At 38.5% G+C, this 20,129-nt stretch overlaps 2 pseudogenes; both read right to left on the bottom strand.

The window, feature by feature from the left end:
* Positions 1 to 1,063: 1,063 nt before the first annotated feature.
* LOC148973770 (uncharacterized) lies at positions 1,064 to 4,565 on the bottom strand (annotated as a pseudogene).
* A 61-nt stretch (positions 4,566 to 4,626) lies between these two features.
* On the bottom strand, positions 4,627 to 11,106 carry LOC148973771 (uncharacterized; annotated as a pseudogene).
* Positions 11,107 to 20,129: the final 9,023 nt, after the last annotated feature.

The following is a 20,129-nucleotide window of genomic DNA, read 5'->3' on the forward strand; positions in this document are numbered from 1 at the left end:
ATTAACCAGTTAATATGAATGATTTTAAAGTTTGAACATGCAATGGAGATACAGATATAACTACTGTGACTTAAAAAATATCTTTTCCAATATAACCACTTTTCCTAAAGTAGTCTTCTTTTCAATGAACGATATGCATTCTTTATTGCATATCATTATTTATTCTTTCAAGCAAACATATCTATTTGTGTGAATTAAATATAATGAATCCTTATTAAAGCTATTAACGAGCAGTGAATGCTTTTCTATTTTTCTTTTGTACCTTGAGACCGCATTAGGTTTATTAATCACTGTCACTTCAAGACATCGGATCATGTCCAATGATGACATGCGGATCACTAGCTGCGTTTGCATGGACCCTTATAACCGGATTGATGGCTCAATCGGACTAAAAATCCTTCATGTAATCACCTTAATCGATCCAGTTGAGCTCGATCTGACTGGAATTTCGATCAGATTGAAAGGGGTGGTTTACTCATTTTTTGTAATCCGATCGAGTGAACATGTACACACTTGATCGGATTGAAAACCGAAACTAAAAGGACTGTGCATGTTCAATGACGTTGCAATAGCGTAATGACCTATGACGCACAGAACAAGCTGTTCTTCCTGTTGAATAAAGTGTCATATAAATTTAAATATAAATACATTTTTAACGTTTTATGAGACATGCAGCACATGTCAACCCGTGTGCCACTGGGTAGATCACCACGTTACAGTACAAATGTGCGCATCTGCCACAAACGCTGGAACTTTTTTTTAACCAGCGTAAGATTTGCGACATCATTAAGCCATTTGATAGATGACACGCTGCGTTGTAGTCAGCGCTTGGTCGTTTAATTTTGGGATTTTCTAAATAAGTTAGCCTAATAGGACTAATAAATTGACACGCATACAAAAATGTCTTTTGTCCTGTAGGCGTCCTGGAGAATATTTCTGTTTGTCCTGAACACATTTTCTATCGTCCTCGGGACGATAGGACGCCCTTAGTCTCGAGCCCTGCTAAACTCCTCCCGTCGATGCAACCTACTTCCGTTCTGGTGGGCTGGGTTTGTTTTGCTAGCTAGCTCTGTTGTGCCGACAAAGCGCTGATATCACACTGACCGAGGATAACAATTACAGCACGAAGAAAGGTGGTTCGGGAACGATGTGTGCGGTAGTTGTAGGGCCCTATAAATTCCGCGATCACGGAATCGCGGACGGAATCGCGGAATTGGCCAAATAACGCAGAATCTACCCAGACAGCAAACTGACATTGAATCAACGTGGAAACGACGTCTCTCATGACATTAAAACAACGTTGATTTTGCTCATCGAATTAACGTTGAACCAACGTCAGACGCGGCATTCTTCAAAGCTAAATGAAAATCGAAAATTGGTTTGCTTTCATAACGTTGAAACAACGTGTTGATTTCAAGTTGATTTTCCGTTAGTTTTGAAAGAATGACGCGTCTGACGTTGGTTTAACGTTAATTCGATTGTCATATTTCCACGTTGATTCAATGTCAGTTTGCTATCTGGGTAGTGTTAACACGGAATTTCGCGGAATTTTACATATTTGGAATAAAATTTGTTTTTTTGTGTGGGAGAAGAACGTATGTCTGGGGAAAATGCAGAGAGACGGGGAAGCAAATCTGGGCGACACAACCCCTCCCGTCATTTCAGCTCATGACGCCATCAAAACAATAGCCGCGTTTCCACTGAAAGCATGGCGAAGCGGCTCTCCACGGCTCTGCTTTCGTCGGCGAAAAAGTTAAGAAACTCGTCGCACACACACTCAAAGTCCCCTCCGTGCACGTCTGTCTATGAGGTGCCGGACCGAGTGTGTGTCCGAGTCGAGAGTGCGCACGAGAGACGAGACAGCACGCTCAACAGTGCACGCGAGAGACAGAAGCTGCGTCCCAATGTGCATACTATGCCCGAAATAGTATTCACAGTAATGTCACGTACTATTTAGGATGGATAGTATGCATATTACGATGCAGCTAGAGTGTGACTTTTATTATAACTTATATAAACTAATATAATTTATTTTTACAGGACAGTTTAAAGCTCATAACCATATTTTGTTGTTACTTGCAGTACTTAGAGTGCAGTTTTATGTTGCATCATGCAGTATTTGTCATTTTAAGAGTAAATGCCTATTTTATTTGTGAACATTTTAATCATTAAAAGCTCTTTTTACAACTAAAATAACAGTAAAGGGTAAAAAAACAACAACTGAATTCCCAAAAATTAAAACGGAATTTGCAAAAATTAAACTGGAAAAAAAACGGAATTTGGGAAAAAATAAAACTGATTTTATAGGGCCCTATAGTTGGTTGCAAACACTCGAGAAAGCACCTGAACGAGTGGATATAGAGTGCTACGACCGCAAACGCCAAGGAGGACATTCACTGACAGCGCGTTCTCTTTTTTCTTGTTGCGCATGCGTGGTTTAAAGCATTTGCATGAATTAGAGCATGGCCATAACCCTAGCTAGATATTTTTGATTAAATCTGAGAGCTGGATCACTCCTCCATACTAGTCTATAGGCTTCTTGAGGGATTGAAAATTGCTGGCCTCGAAAAGTTATTAAAGGTTAAAGATAAAGATTAAAGACGTTAAAATAGTCCAAGTGACTACAGTGGCTCAATCTTAACTTTATCAAAAAGAACAGTTTTTGCGTGCTAAAGTACATTTCTGGAGTGTTAAAGATTAAAAGAAAAAAAACAAGAACCGTACAGAACCGAAAACCGTGATACAAACCGAACCGTCGGTTTTGTGAACTGTGCCACCCCTACGACTATTGAGTGCATAACTGAACATAATTATTTGAAGGTTGACTTTTTTTGTATTAAAAACACTTCTTTTACTGGTCGGATGAAATATGCTAATTTTTTGAGATAGGAATTTTGGGTTTTCATGAGCTGTATGCCAAAATCATCAGTATTAAAACAATAAAACACCTGAAATATTTCAGTTGCTGTGCAATGAATCTACAATATATGAAAGTTTAATTTTTATCATTACATTATGGAAAATAATGAACTTTATCACAATATGCTTCAGGTCCTCTCTTGCACTCAGTGATGCATCTCTGTGCATTGTACTCATCAAAACGACATTCTTGTTTCTTTTGGGGCAGTGGAAAACGACTGTTGCAGTTTCAGAGGAAGCACATTTTGATGAATGCACATTTCTGCCGTCCATGTTCAGAATATCTGTAGTTAGCTTAGGTTTTTTTTAACTGTTCCAATCAAAGTCAGCTTTCGCTTGAGTAGCTCGGCACCGAGGTTGTATGATGTAAAGAAGTGGCTTGCTGATGGCTTGCCTGTGTAAATCTGCATTTTCCAGGCATAGCTGGACTTGGAATCACAGGCTGTCTATACTTTCATGCCATATCTGGAATGTTCTGGTGAAAAGGACAGCATCCTCTGAATGGCATCTTCTGTTCTTCGACTGTAGTGCTTAATCCATAACATGTCAATCTGTGAATGTTACATGCTTTATATAGTAAATAACAGGTGCAGTGAAGTTTTTCCTTCCATGCAACAGACCAGGAGACTTTTGACGTATCTTTCACGCAGAAGTTCTTTTTATTGTGTCGCTGTAGTCATCTCAAAATAAGTCTAACTTAAAAGAACCTTGCATTCTAATTCATACTTTTCAAAGTGGGCGGGATTACATAAAGGGGTAGGCACTAATGTTTCAGCTGGTTACCGGAGTTCATCAGGTAACACCGTGTAGCTTAGAACCTTGAGATGCTAATCCAATCAGCCTGATTAGATCAACAAAAGGCCCAACTGATGTGACAAAAGGTTAATGTCTGAAAACTTGATTGCCTCAAAATGAAAACATTGTGTGTACTTATTTCAGTTAACAATACTGTTAAACCTTTATGAAATATATAATAAATGTGTAATCCCACAGGTTAGCTAAATACATACAATACATAGTTTTATTTGTTTTACTAAGTTAAAGACCTCTTCCTCTACAGGGAGTGCCTCTGCAGGACAGTGAGTTGGTTCAGGACTTGCCCATTTCTGGCTTTTTACCACATCTTTGTGGATCATTCTTTTCTTTTTCTGGGGAACAGGCAAGCTCTGGGGAACAGATAAGAATTTGGATTTGGTGTCTGGGAAACGTCTCACTTCTTCATCCAAGTTTCTTGACACTGATCAAGGGTCATAGGTGGCTCAGGTTTGAGAAATATCTCTTGTGGAAGGTTATGCTGAATGATATTCTCTGTATATCTTGCTTGCAAAGACTGATTTATTTCTCTTATGAAGGTCCCTGGTTTGACATTTTTTTTCTTTATGCATTATGGAATATAAGCCAATTCCTAACCAGCTTTCTATGTGACAGTTGGTATCTCTTGTTTTTAGCAGTCTCAATGTTGTCACTAATTCCTGTTGACGAGATTCATACCTAGCCAGGTCTACCAATAGCAAGCCACTCCAAAGAGGAACAATGGCAAGGTAGGTATCAAAGAGCACAGTGAGGATGCCTGGACAAAAGCATGGGTTGTCCTCTTTTGCCAAACATGTCTCATCACCTGCCACTTCTCCCTTCACCTCTTTCATGATCTACAGAGTATGGTGATCTGAAAAAGAAAATAGGCCATGACGACTTTTGGGGATTAACTCATAGGGCCGGTTTAAGTAGTGGGCGGCAGAGGGGCTGGGTGGCGGGCCTTAGTTTGGTGATCCCTGGCCTAGAGATTGCCTGTCTGACAGCTTTCAAAATGTGCGCAGAGCAAATGTTCAAGAAAGTATATGACTTAATTTCACCCCATGGTTTCTCAATGCTCTTTGTTGAAAGTAGGCATTACACTTTGTATTAAAGCCCAGCTGTAATCAGTCTCGACCTGGTGAACATTTATTTGTATGTATTTTGACAAATGCAGTGTAAATTGCATGAGCCAAAATGTGATTGGTGGTACTGAATGATCATCTCCTGGAAGAGCGAGTGCGTAGTACCACACACGCTTCGGCTGGTCAGGTGCTATTGACACAACTCCTCCAGTGGCATCAAGATCGACACAGGAGACTTACTGTGCAAACGATCCACAACAATGCTGATGCCACGCTCCGTGAACAAATGAACAATGAATGGATTAATACTGAAAAGCTGTATGTAACCTGGTATTCTGAAGTATTGTGTGTCACATTCCTTTTCCCTCAATCCTGAGCCTATTACTTTCAACACTTTTATATTGAGACATTCAGTCATGTTCCCTGCCAGGAGTTGCTGGTTTGGTGTTGATTATAGTGTGCTGATCCAGACATACTGACTGGGTCCATGTCAGGTCCTCCTGTACCTTCGTCTCAGATGCTCAGATGTACTCTTCAGACCCTCCGAGTCAGTGTCTGTCTCATAAGGGGACGGCATATTTTCGACTTATATTTTTTGCCTTTTTTCTCTGTTCTGAAAATTCAGTGCATCCCTAATTAGGACCAAACATAACCTTTGTTATTTTAATATATTTTAATAAATAAATAAAAATAAAAATAAATGAATAATAGCAGGGCTGAATTGAGTTCCCACAGAAAGCATGGGAACCTGCTGATATTCATGGCTGCCTGCCTCTTTATATATCCATTTTTTTTTTTTTTACTTTTTACAAACTATTTACAACTTCATTCAAATTTTCACAACTTCTGAAAACTACAATCTATTTACATCATGCCAGTAATTGAAGCAATCCCATGTTGCTTGGAAACACGAGTATGATGCACATCCCTGACAGAAGATAAGCGTTTTGCGATGGCACACTTGGCATCTTCTCCTGGGGTCATCACTGTACATTGGCCTGTGGCAGACATGGCCCGAGGGTGCTCCTGTCATCTGAGGTGCTGGAGGACCAGGGGGAGCAGGCATCCAGTCCGCAAGCTCCATAACCAAATACTCACGGAATTCCCGCTGTGTTTTTGCTCTTTGATTATGAGCAGCAGCCAACTGGTGGTGCAGAAGCAGGCATGTACTGGCCATCGGGACTACCGGGACATTCCCGGTGGGCCGCGGTCTGGTTGGGCCGGCGGCCCGGCGCGTTATGTATTTTGTTTTTAAATCATTATTAATTGTAAATATAGCCTATTCTATCGTAAGTATATTGTTATATTGTCCAATTCCGGGCATGTGTCTCTCTCATGAAGCCGCATGAAGCTGACGCGAGCTGCGAGACTAACAGGTCTGATGGCCAATCGGAATCAAGTTCAAATCTAGACTTGAAAAGCGGCCGCTTTACAACAACTGCAGTGATGCGATGTGATGATGTGCAACGAAATTCATGTCAAAAGAGTAACATCTCTAAACGTAAAGGGGGGCCGAGAAGTCGAGAGAGAAAAAACGACAAGACAACGACAATAACTTGAGGCAGATGCCACCAAATGTGTTAAAATAAATGAATTATTTGCTGGACTTTAGTGAAGATGTCAGCAGGGCGCGCCTGACTGCTGAGGTGAGACATTTAGAATGATAGGCTACACGTAGCCTTCTGCATTGTTTTGTTTAAGCATGTTACGATATTCCAGCTGTAATAGGCCTCCACTCACTGATCGATATAAATGACATTTAAAATTCTCAGCTCTCTGGTTCTGTCCATTTTATTACGAAATTCAGACAATACCGTTTTGCCGCTAGAAAATAACGTGACAGGTCGCTTTAGCGCCTCAGTTCAAGTAAACCGATCATCTGTTACTTTTTATTTAAAGATAAGATACAATAGCCTACAACTTATCAAACGGTATATGCCTCATAAATAATATCAATCAGTGCTTTTCAACAACGGAAAGAGATAAAACAGCAGGAGAACAATTATGTCACAGAACGTTACAGTTACCTCAGGAAAGCCATTTAATGACAATAGCACATAGTTGACTTGAAAAATAGCTATAGAAAGGAGTATTTTGCATACTTGCATACCTTTCAAATAGCTATAGAAAGGAGTATTTTGCATATAAATATGCACATATATATATATATATATTTTTCAATTTGTATCCCTGAAAGTGCCTGGCAGAAGCCTTATGTGTCATAGGCTAAATGTGAACAAAAGACAAAGATAAATAACTCACTGCTCTTGACTAATAGCTTTAACAATGATATATATATATATATATATATACTATATACACTATATAAATGATATAGTATAAATTAAATATAGGTATACTATATAAACTATATTTCATGAGGTGGGAGGTTTCAGGTCCTGGCAGTGATGTTGCACCTCATGAAATATAGTTTATATAGTATAGCCTAAGAATATTCTATTAGAATAATAAGCGGCACAAATTAAGACCAGTTATTTACAATAAAGCCTTATAAAATCATTTCCATTTTATTTGTTTATTATTTTAATATTTTTTTCTTGGTTCTGATAGTAAATAAAATCTAATCAGTAATTTTACATGCAGATTAATGCACGTATAGATGTGTGTGTGTTTGTGTGTGTGTGTGTGTGTGTGTGTGCATAGTGGGCCGGTCTGGATGAAGTGTCCAGGGCTGATTTTTTTGTCCCAGTCCAGCCCTGTGCAGAAGGAAGGCATTTACCACTGCAATGTCAATGAAGTGGTAGAAAAGTATTTTGTAATAGAGAGATCAACTCCTCCCATGTACCTGTGTGGAAATAATAGAATATATTTTACATCTACATGTAAATGTAACAAAGTAAATAAAATGAACTCATTTGTACAATATTTGTAATGCACTTGTTATAGTCATGCACTGCAGTAGGTATAGGTACAGTGAGTTCTGTCCATCCTCCAGCTCTCGTCTTCTTCCTCCTCTGTATCTCCTCCTGCTGAATGAATGTGTAGTCCTACAGGGAAGTAAATTCTGATTTTTTGTGAGGTTCCTTTTTGATTATCTTCTAAGGTAGAGGGTAGTTTCTGAAGGGTGAGGTCGATTTTCTCAAAACCGATAAAATTCCAGAACCGGAGCCCAACAACGATGGTGTTTGTGGATCTGGTTTTATTCGATTAGCAATTGGCTACGGGACACTCGTCCTGGACTGATCATCCAGGATGGGCCGCCTCAGCGGAGGATGTCTGGTGTTTAAAAGGCCGAAACATCTGGTGAATCTGAGGTACACTACTGACTAGTGTCTTGAATATTTCCTTCATGCATCGCCTGGGGGAGTAGAAAATTTACCTCAATGTGGATCGGTTTTTCTTGTAGGTAAGATAGTATATTTGGATTTTGTGCCTTTAGATTTAAGTCTGTATCAACATTTTCTCTAAACCTACCCAGAATAGACCTGTGGCTTGTACACCGAGTAGTAGGGATGGGTACCGAAACCCGGTATTAAACGGGTATTAAACCCGGTACTGAATTTTGAAAGACCGCTGTATCGATAAGCTCGGACGTTATCTGTTCTGCTGTCGGTACTGGAGAAATTATTTATTATTCCTATAAAGATGTTATCTTGAACATGTTTATATCGCCAGCCTTTTCCATATATAAACTATATTTTAATTAAACCATTTGTCTGTGATGCAAATTTGAAATTCACAGTTCAGAAGAGAGAGAGAAAATAGAGAGTGATCTCTCACGCAAAGCCACAGCACGCGCAACACGACAGCCCTGCTTAATGAGTGACAATGAGGACAGAACTAAACATTCAACGTGGTTACACTTTAGATGTGGGCAATGGCGCCACCAGGGGGTGGCCAGGGGTGGCCATGGCCACCCCTGGCCGACTTCTGGCCACCCCATTGGCCACCCCAATGGCCAGTATTAATTTTTGTAGCATCAGTTATGCATTTTATAAATAAGTCAAAAATATTCTTAAGTAAAAGAAGACGGGGAATTATGTGTCGTGACGTGCTTTTTAAGTGCCAAATGGTATACAGCAGCTTTTAGGTGTGTTTTTGCCACGTTTGGACAGGCAGGGATGCAAACAGCGCGCTTTTCGGCGCCTCCCGCTTTTTTCACGTCAGTTTGGGTGACAAAGTCATCTGAAGTCATTCCATAGCTTAATGTGAGGGACAGAAGTATATTTACATCATTAAAGTATAAACTCGTTTTCCCTCCTCTGCGACTGTCATCATTCTCCATTCATATTCAAACAGCACGCGCGCGCCTCTTGGATGCACGGTAAAACTCTCTCCAATATGATATATTGACATTATAAATGCATGATCTGTAGATAAAAGTCCGTATATTCGCATAAAATTACTTTATTTTCTTGGATTGTTGCTGTTTTTAAGTTACTTACTACCGTGTTCTGTTAGATCACACATATCACAAGGATATGAATCGGCATCAAACGCACTGTGAAACAAAGGAACAAATCGCACTTGGATTTGTGCGCTCAACATTTTTTCGATTTGTGACATGAGCTTTTAAATGCACACTTATGAAGCGCAGTGCTGCTGCACACTGTGACTCCATGTTGCTTTGAGCACATCATTCTGCACCCGCGATGTTTTTCATGTAATCATGCAAGAACGGGCTCAATCATGGGTTTGCGCACTGAAATATTATTAAAAGCCAATATATTTTGTTATACCTAGCCTGCTCAATACATTTTAAATAAGCATAATTTAATTGTATATATTTTATTTGTAGTTTAGGCTATGCACTTCTGAATTCTTGACATTAATATATAAATATAAAATTGTGACATGATTGCCTGATTGAATTTTAAAAGAGAACTAATAGTAATTTGTTTTTATTAACATATTTAGATTTTATAAAATTACTGTGCAGATTTTTTCAAGAATTACTTTTTGCTGCTGATGTATACACTCATTAAGTGTATTAAAAATTCATAATACATTTATGTAATATTTAAAGGTGTTAACTGTAATCTTACACTGCAAACTAATAACTTAAAAATAATTAAATTCATCACAATTATGTAAGTATCAGGAAATTTGCTGTGGGGCAAGGACCCTTATATATCATATAATATATATCATTATATACAATGTAATATTAGTTGGGCCCTACTAATATCATTAGTAACATTAAATATTACACAATAAACCAAAGTATATCAGTAAGAGTTTTCTTAAGTCTTTCTGATAGTTTTCTACAGGCTGGTTTATTACAACAGTAGAAAACAATTCTGAAATTATGGTTTACTGTAGTTTTGGTGTGCCACCCCAAGATTTTAACTGGCCCCATCTGGCCACCCCTACAAAAAATTTCTGGAGGCGCCACTGGATGTGGGATATTATTCTAATATATTTTGTATTTCGGCTTCCAAAGATTATAAAAAGAAGATATTTGAGATAAAACCGTTAAAAAACAAGACGCAAGATCTGTCCAGCTTAACTTCCTTTAGCCTACTTCACAGCACTGCGGAGCGCTGTCAGTTCTTCCTAAAACCTTTTTTTTTTTTTTTTGCAGAAATTGGTGGGAAGAATTGCAGAAAATATGTGCTATAGATATATAGGGAGGAGTTGTATGCTTTCAAAATGGCATATTCCTGTCTGATGGCCGGCCATCAGTGTGATTGTTGGTTCTTTGTCTGGTCATCCATATGAATGCTGTCTATATCACTGGCCATTGATTGTTGATTGAATGGATGAGCTTTATTACAAATGCTGTGTAAACGACTGCCCATCAGTTTGATTGTTGAATGAATGGCCAGCTATATAGAAACTAAACAGAATTATTTACTTGACATGCAGTGCTAATTATCTTTCCATTCTTTCCCATGCAACAGCCATCAAGTTGAATCTTCAGATGAAGAATGGCATCCAAGCACCAGCCAGAGATGCAAGCTCTCAGTTTCTTCACTATTCTTCACTTTTTCCATACTTTTCAGAACATTGCAATTCACAAGAGGATGGTGGCATCAAAAGCTAGGAATGGACTAAAGCAATATATGAAGGCCAAGCCAACAAAGTACAGTATTTATATCACTTGTATTTTCTATTGCAAAGAACCTCAGTTATTTATTTTTTATATTTCATAATATTTTACTTATGTATTTTACATATATACAGTTGTGCAAATAAATCACTTACATAAAGTCTAATGGTTGTGTGTATTATTTTATAATTGCATTATTTTATGAATTGACTGAAATAGCTTGCAGTGCCCTGCATAACATTTGGTCATTAGGTTGCTTTTTGATGTATCCAAGGAGGTTTCTTGGTACCTTGACATAGTCTTGGAAAAATCTTTGTAGGAATCTCATTTTTCATAATATCTTCCTCAAATTTGAAATATAAACTGATGAGACTTATGTCTTTCAATCAATTACCTAACTGGATTCCTACAGGTTTGTTTTCATTTATTTTTACATGAAATTGTAAAATATTACATGCAGTATAAATTATCTTCAAGACACTTTAAATTCTATAACTTTTTGTCTGTGTAAGTTTTTTCAACTTTAACAGTTGGGTAATACACTCTAAAGTGTCTTCTTTTTAAACATGTCTAAATTGTGCATGTAGTGCAAATAGTTGAGCAACTGCAAATATTTTAGTTTGGGCATGTTATTTCTGGGGATGTGCCTCAGGCAGGGGGAGGGAGAAAGGGAACTGACATAGTCTTGGAAAAAAGTTTGCAGGAACCCCATTGTTCATTATATCTTCCTCAAATTTGAAATATAAACTGATGAGACTTGTGGCTTTCAATCCTTTATCTATCTGAATTACTCCAGGTCTATTTTTATATATTTGTACATGAAATACTAAAACATTTTTGTGGCGCACATTATTTTTGAGGCACTTTAACTTTTATAACTTTTTTTCTGTTTGAGCATTATCAACTCTCATTGATTGTTAGTAGAGTCCCAACTGTCTTCTTTCCAAAGATACCTTAATGGGCTTTATGCCCAGCTGCACTACTTCCTGAACTTCAGCCAGCTCCTTGTTTCCTGTCTGCCATTATTGGCCAAATTCAGGTGTACCTGACCTCAAGTAGTCATGGCAACAATAATCAGACACACCTGAATTAATCAATTTGGCCAATAATGGCAGACAGGAAACAAGCTGTAGCTGTGCATAAAGCCCATTGTGCCTGTGGTACACTGTTCTCAGGAGCTGTATTTATTGTTATCCAGGCATGTCATTTTCAGCTGTGAGCCCCCTTGTGGAGCTGAAGGTTAACAGGTTAAGCACACAGGATGTTGACAGCCCTTTCAATAAGGAAAAGTAAGTGCAGTGTAGTTTGCAAGTATTGTTTGCAGTGAGACTTAATCTCAGTTTAAAATTTAGCAATAACACTGTTATCCACCATCACCTGTCTTCTCTCACATAATCTTAAGGGTTGTGTTTTAACTGTCCTGTTTTTTTCATGTTTAATCCAAACAGAGAGTCAATTGCATCTTTTGCTTCTGACATTGGAAAATGTCAGACAATTTTGAAGGTGGTCCATAAAGATCCAAGAGGAGCTGCAGATGGGTCGCCAACGATCTACTGCAGACAAGACCCTCTACTGAAGCGATTTCTGTATGGACACGGTCAGCTCCCAGGAGCTGTTGAGGAATTGACGGTAAATCTATTTTAACTATTATTGTTTTGGGATACAAAAGTTAGGACAAACACACACACACACACACACACTCCTTTTTAATGTTTTTCAGGATGCAGAGTGGGTGTCCCGTTCATCCCTTGGCTGTAAAGTGGTGCTGCGGACACAGTGTTAAAACGTTGCCTTGTTGAAGAAGCTGTAAGTTTCAAACACAAGACATAAAGTAGATTTCTTACTCTTAGTGTTTTATATTTAATAACTTTTTGATATTTTTTTCACTATTACAACAAAAAGCATTCATCTCAACTGTTAGAATCTTTAGGCCTGAACTGCAGAGTCAATTTAAAGCATCAGAAAATGATTAGTTAGTCTGTCACAAATGTTATTCTTTTGAAAAGTCGATTCACAATGACCTTTTAGCTCTGAAATAGTTATGCATTCTTAAAAATGGTTCTAAACAATACCAAGTTAAAGTTCGTTGACTCTTAAAAAAAATGCACAACCCTTTTTGGAGCTAAATAAACAATATTTGTATAAAGTATATGTGTTTTAAAAAATACTTGTATTATTTTAGTTTATTCTCATTGATATTAATATCTGTATATCATAAATATTTATTTGATTAATATTATTATTTTCATTTATATTTATTAACATTGGAGGTTGTTTCACCTTTCAATCTGCCATATGTTATATTAACTTGTAACCTCGAGATTAATTTGGTGGTGTTAATGATCTTGTGACTGAGATTGTTCATGCATAAAGATTATATAAAGAATTTGAAACATAACATCAAAAGATTTCAAGATATAATCAACCTTTTTTAGAATTTGTTGAGTCTATGCTATTTGTTTTAATTATGCATCTTTGATAGTTAAAGATTTTTTTAAAGAAGGAATAAACAACCATAAACTGTAACCCAAAGCTCCATTTTAGTATATGATAGTTTATTTAGTATCATACAATAATAAACAGAAATGTTACCAAACGTAAAAATAACAAAAAAAAAACAAACAAACAAACAAAAAACCCTTTAAAAATAAGTCTTATTTTTAGACTGTGTGACTTTACTCTTTAAACTGTATACCAGACAAGTAACTACATGTCGTTTATTCATGCAACTCTTAGGAGACCCATTAAGCTGGAGAACGTGGAGATATGACCTTCACAGCTGTATTCTGGAAGGACAGACATTCGTTTTAAATACCAATCAAAAATACTATGTGCAGCAGATGTCGGGTTCACTTTTAAACCCAAAAAGGATAAAAAAAATTGTTCCATTAGACAAAATTCTTAAAACCAGCTCCCTATATGAACGAGTAAGTACATTTTTTTTAACAAAATTTGAATGTAAATTTAAAGTATCTATTTTAAATTTATTTAAGTGTTCACACATTACCTAAATATTAGCCACAAACTAATAGAGATCCCCTTATATGAACTTTGATTCCACAACTCTCAGTATTATATTGAACTAAATTTGTTGATATGAGTAAATGTTCAAGTTAGGTCCTTAGGTTAGGGGCTGTTTAGCCACACTTGCACATTTGAGACTTCAACAGAGCATTACACACTACTGTCTTTCAAACATGTGGTGTGACTTGGGTGTACAATTCATGATTTTAAAATGTTTCCACAGTCTGCTTTTAAAGAGAATTGCTATGTAAATTATTTATCTGCATGTGAAAAATCATTAACATTGTTTAAATATCCATAGATGTAATTGAAATAAACATTGTGTTACTGAAATTGAAAAGAACAGCTTTAACATACTGTTTTACTACTCTTGTGTTCATTTCTTTTTCAATAGGTACTACTCCATGTGAAAATTGTGCAAAGAGAGAGTGAAGGGCACAATGTGATGAGAGATGGAACTTTCCAGGAAAAAAAACATTTACAGAGTGTGACACAACATCATCTGCGGACTGACTGTCTGGGGCGAGCGCTGCCTCGACAGTGAACAGTGGTACAGTGTATCAAACATATCAGTAAGACAATATACCAACAAAACATACTTTACTACAACAAAAGACAGAGTTCACAATCATTCAATCTCAAAGCTCCACAACCTTTGTTCCAACCACATCCTTAATCACTCAAAACTTGAAATAATTGGCGCACAAATAACAAACACTTATATCTGTCCATTAAAACATCCCATTACAATCACTATCCAGCTCAAAAATACTGTGTGACAAATGTCAAACTCAATTCAAATCAACTGCAAACCCAAATTGAAACATATGGAAAACTTACCATGAAATCTACATCTGGCAAAATGTTTACAGTAAAAATTGGCAATAGCATTGTTGGCACACTTGCTGATTTAAAACACAGCCGATCTGATGATGATATTGTTGATTCTCTACTTGAACTACCAGAAATAAGTCACAACACACTGAGTTTATCATGAAAATTGAGTCAAAAGAGACCAACACCACTACAATGACTGATGACGACAGAGCTGGACCATCTACACCATGCTTCGAGGATAAAGACTTACTTCAAATTTACACCACCACACACCAACTGACACACCTCCTTATGCTATTGAAGACACACAAATTGACACAGAGCCACCATCCCACACACCACTTGTACAAGAACCAAAACGTGCCAACAAAACATTGATATGTGTAGGCATACAATTAAACAAAAAGGAATGATTTTTTTTTCACTGCATGAAAATGTTTTATTTTCATTTGGTTTAATCATATTGTCAAGCATTTATGTAGTGTTATGTTCTATATTTTTGTTGTACTTTCATTACCTTTGCCAGTATTTGTGATTTGTATCAGTGTGTGTGTTTTTTGTTTGTTTTACATTTGTAAATATTCAGAATTAAAATGATTGCATGGAGGAAAATTAATTTCTTGTTGCAAATAAACTTGACATTAAATTGATTTGAACTAAGAGCAAAACGGTCCCTTATTTATACTACAATTCCAGGCTTTGTGTCTAAGAATGATCTCATCTGAAGCCGTCACATACAACATGCAGTGCTTTTACGTCAAATTAATTGTTCTTCATCACCCAGAATGGTTGTCAGTGGCGGCCCTATGAACCACAAGTAGAAACATTTGCACACATGTAATGGTAATGAGTAGTAATCTGACTAATTTTGGATGATTTAACAAAGAAATTTTTTTTTACTCTTAAAACAATTCTTAGCAATGTTCTTGGGAGTGATTCTCCGAGGCTGGATAAATATAGGTCCTGTAAAGCTCATTCAGATAGTACAACATTATCTTTAACACTTTCCCCATAAGTGTTGAAAAAAAGCACTTTTGATTGTCACAAGTGCCATGGCCCCCTGAATATTTTGTTGAATGAATATCAGACCATGCAATGTGTATATATAAAAAAACACAGGCCCTTTGCTTTTAGCACATTTATATCAAAGACTACATCCAGATCGGACTCAAAACACATATATGGAGTAAATCGAGTCCTTTAACCCCCACTGGGCCAACATTTCATTCTGTAACATAAGTAATGATTTATATGCTGTTAATGTTGATGATCGGGTTATTTAACTGCATCTTCACGTGTGTTTTGATCGGGAGATTCAGTAATAGCATATGATCAGAAACACAGAAGGAAATCCAGTGTTTGAATGTTTTGTTGGGGAAGGAAGTGTTCTTACAAATAAAGGAAAAGTCTGTGTTCATTAGGTAAAAAGAACAACATCGAACCCTAGTTTTCATGGAGATGCGGCGTTCAGTGCACGGAGGGGAGGGGCTGTCTGTGTGTGTGTGTGTGTGTGTGTGTGTGTGTGTGTGTGTGCGTGCACGTGCATGTGAGAGAGACGGACGGAGAGCATTACAGGGAAATGAAATGCGGCTAAACCGGGCTGAACGAACACACTGCGTGTATGTCACAGTCTTCGTCTGCACTATTCTGTTTTCGTCATCTTCTACACTTCCCAGCATCCTTTTGTCTCCACACCTGAACTCACTCCCTCAATCATCCACCAGTTCATCGTTTTCATCATCTGTGTCACCTGTCTTCACCTAGTTATGTTTGATTCATGCTTGTATTTAGTTTTTTTCTGTTCAGTCTGTCCTTGTCGGTCGTTGTCTTATGTTACGTTGTGTTTGCCTCTGCCTGCCTGTATCCGTGTTAGATATATTGTAAGTAAAGTTATATTATTTGGAATCCTGCCTTTTCATCTGCCTGCACCACAACCGTGACAGTGTACATAGCGTTAAAATGAAATTCATTTTCAAAGACGCAAAACTAAGGACATTTGCTCTATAATTTTGTAATGGCTCGTTTTTATTTTTATTTCAGTTAACGACAATGTTTTTTCCCATCTAGTTTTCATTTTTTGGCTTGCGAGGCGCATGAAGAACAACCATCGCATCACAGAGGTCTCTGAAGGTGTGCTTTTAAAAAGATACCGCTAAAAGATTGTTGATTGGCTTCCTTGGGAAGACAAGATGGCACCGTTATCAAAACCAGGTGAGCTATCTATCCTCCCTTTGGTTTCTTTGTCAATTTTGTCAGCGAGCAGGCTCGCATCGCAAATGACACAGCCATGGCCCCCAGGACAGAGAAGATGGCATGGAAGCCGAACAGACAGCGAGAAGTCTCCGGCCACAAGACAGAGATATCACCCAGAGCTACATCTGACAGGGGTGAGCCTCCAACAGAATCAGACGACAGCGGAAAACTGTGTTTGTTGCATAAAAAGCCAAACCCTCTCCGTAAGTGCCGAGCGTTCAGAGAGAAGCCCATTGACGAGCCCAAAGCACTCCTCAAAGAAAACAATGTGTGTTTTAAATGTCTGTCTTCCTCGTCTCACATAGCAAAGGACTGCAAACTCAATGTCCAGTGTTTTGAATGTAAGAGCGACGGGCACAACCCCACGCTTCACCCTGGACCTGCACCCTGGCAGCAGGAGGCTGGACCTGCACCCTGGCAGCATGGCGGGGAGGGGGATGAAGCTTCAGCGCAGTCTCAGGTCACCAGCAAATGCACAAAAGTCTCTGGAGGGGAACTCACCGACCGCTCCTGTTCGAAGATATGCCTCGTTAAAGTGTTCCCAGCCGGCCTTGGAGAAAAGGCTCTGAAACTGTATGCGATCATGGATGAGCAGAGCAACAGGTCACTGGTTCGCTCACAGTTCTTTGACATGTTTGATGACCCAAGTCCAAGTGCTCCTTACACACTGAGAACATGTGCCGGAGTGAAACCATCAGCAGGCAGAAGGGCCAGTGGCTATGAGGTGGAGTCTTTAGATGAAACTGTTCGCTTCCCGTTGCCGAGCCTCATTGAATGTACTGATATACCGAACAACAGAGAGGAGATTCCAACCCCCGAAGTAGCGCTTCATCATGCTCATCTAAGGTCAGTGGCTCACCTCATCCCAGACATTGACCCGCAAGCCCCCATTATGCTTCTCTTAGGACGAGACATTATCAGAGTACATAAAGTCCGCAAACAGGTGAATGGCCCTCACCACCTGCCTTACGCACAGACGTTAGACCTGGGGTGGGTCATTGTTGGAAATGTGTGCTTAGGTAATGTTCACAGGCCACTGACAATCAGCACGTTCCACACGAACACCACAGAGCTGCCATGACCCACTCTCTTCGATGCATGCCCTAACGTATTCCATGTGAAGGAGAGGTTCAGAGACACCCAGGCCACCAGAGAGCCTCCTGCGTATCCTGAGGAGCAGCCTGTCTGTGAAACCGATCACCTTGGATGCACGGTGTTCAGGCGGACCTGGGGTGAAAAAAATAGTACAACAACCGTTCATTTTTCGTTTTGCAATGACCGTTTGGACATAATCCGAGATAGTTATTTATTAAATTCATATAAAAAACAGAAACAATAATAATTACAGGAATAGCCTCTCTAAACCTCAAAGAAATGCCATCAAGACAACGAATCAGAAATATTAGGGAGAAACACCAGGAACCCCGTGTCTTTCCCTGCCATTAATGCTTGGATAACACACCACGTCTCGTTCCATTAATAATAATAAAATCTAGTACGGTGCATGTCTGTGAATAAACCTACCAAAGTCCTTTGCCATGATTTTTGGAATGACGTATCGCGAGAGGAAAAATAAGACGTTTTAGTCGCATAACATCGGTTAATGGAAACAGCGTCATTTCGCAATAGTTTTTTATCGACATTTGGAAAATATCGCAAAAGTTTTGCGCAAATCTGTAATGGAAACGTGCCTAATGATAAGATCTTCATTCTAGCGATCGACAGACTGTCATCTGCTGCTGCTAAATCAAGTCAAGTCAAGTCACATTTATTTATATAGCGCTTTTCACAATACAGATTGTATCAAAGCAGCTTCACAGTGATAACATGAAAGTAGTACAACACAGATCAATAATATTGTTAAATATTAAATAACCCCAACAAAGCAAGCCAAAAGCAAGGCGACAGTGGCAAGGAACCAAACTCCATCAGATTGGATGGAGAAAAAACCTTGGGAGAACCCAGGCTCAGTCGGGGGCCAGTTCTCCTCTGGCTTACATTCATATTGTTTATATATAAATATTAAAGATAAATATTGTTTATGTCTAAAACGGCGGCATAACATATCGCAGGCGTTGAGTCGTCTCTGAGTCGTCTAAATGCTCATCACAGCAACATTTTATATGATGAGAATCTAAATACTCCAAAAACTTCTCACGAATCAGTAATCTCGATATCTGTAATAGTAAAAAAGTATATCAGCTGTAGTAAAACGTATTCAAGAGAGTTTCACATGTAGCAGGCTATATAGCTATTTCATATGCAAGCATGTCAGCCAATCACAGCAGTGGGCGGTTACATTGAATCCCTCAGCAGACACGCCCCTTCTAACAGAGCGTTCTAAGCAGGCTAAAATCAGGCTAGGAAAAATGCCTTTTATTTCTAAATTATGACAATTTTTTATCTAAAAAACATACTAACATTATAAGGGCAACCCAGAAAACATAATAAAATACTACAAAAAACCCATGTCAGGGGACCTTTAAAGGTGCTCTAAGCGATCTCGTACGTTTTTAGGCCAAAACGTTTTTTTGTCGCATACAGCAAACGTCTCCTCACTATCCGCTAGCTGCCTGTCCCCTTAACACACTGTCAAAAAACGCAGTCTATGCAGACAACCCAGGCTCCACAAACGGCAACAAAAACAAACTACGGCGACCCGCTCCACGAAATATAACAAACTGTTCCAGCCAATGACTGACAAGAAGGCCCTGGGGTGGCGTTTGTGTGTATGAGCAGGAGGGAGGGGTCCATCTAGCTCTTCGTTTTGTTTGAAAATACTTTAAACGTCAGCTATGGCTGACGCAAAACAGACGTTCAGAAGATCGTTTGCGAGATCCTGAAGCAAAGACTATTGGAAACACTGATCCGATGCGTGATTCAAAACACCCACGTCACGTGACAACGGCTAAATGAAGCTTCTGAGTGTTTCATCAGGTGGCATGGTCTACCGAGTCAGGGTTTGATTGATTGGTCGGTTCGGGAACAAATCACACAGTATAAAAGTTGTCAACGCATTTTCAAATCGTGGGTTTCTGTGAGGAGTTTGGTTTTGAGATAGCAGATTTTTGGTGATAACGACATTTAGGATTACACATTGACTTCGAGACAGACAGAGTACATATAGTGACGCATTTAAACATGCATTGATAGAAATATATATAGACATATAGATTAATAGATAGATATAGATATGGAGGCTGAAC

The sequence above is a fragment of the Pimephales promelas genome, chromosome 13, assembly GCF_988280905.1.
Source record: "Pimephales promelas chromosome 13, fPimPro1.hap1.1, whole genome shotgun sequence".
Classification (NCBI taxonomy): Eukaryota; Metazoa; Chordata; class Actinopteri; order Cypriniformes; family Leuciscidae; genus Pimephales; species Pimephales promelas.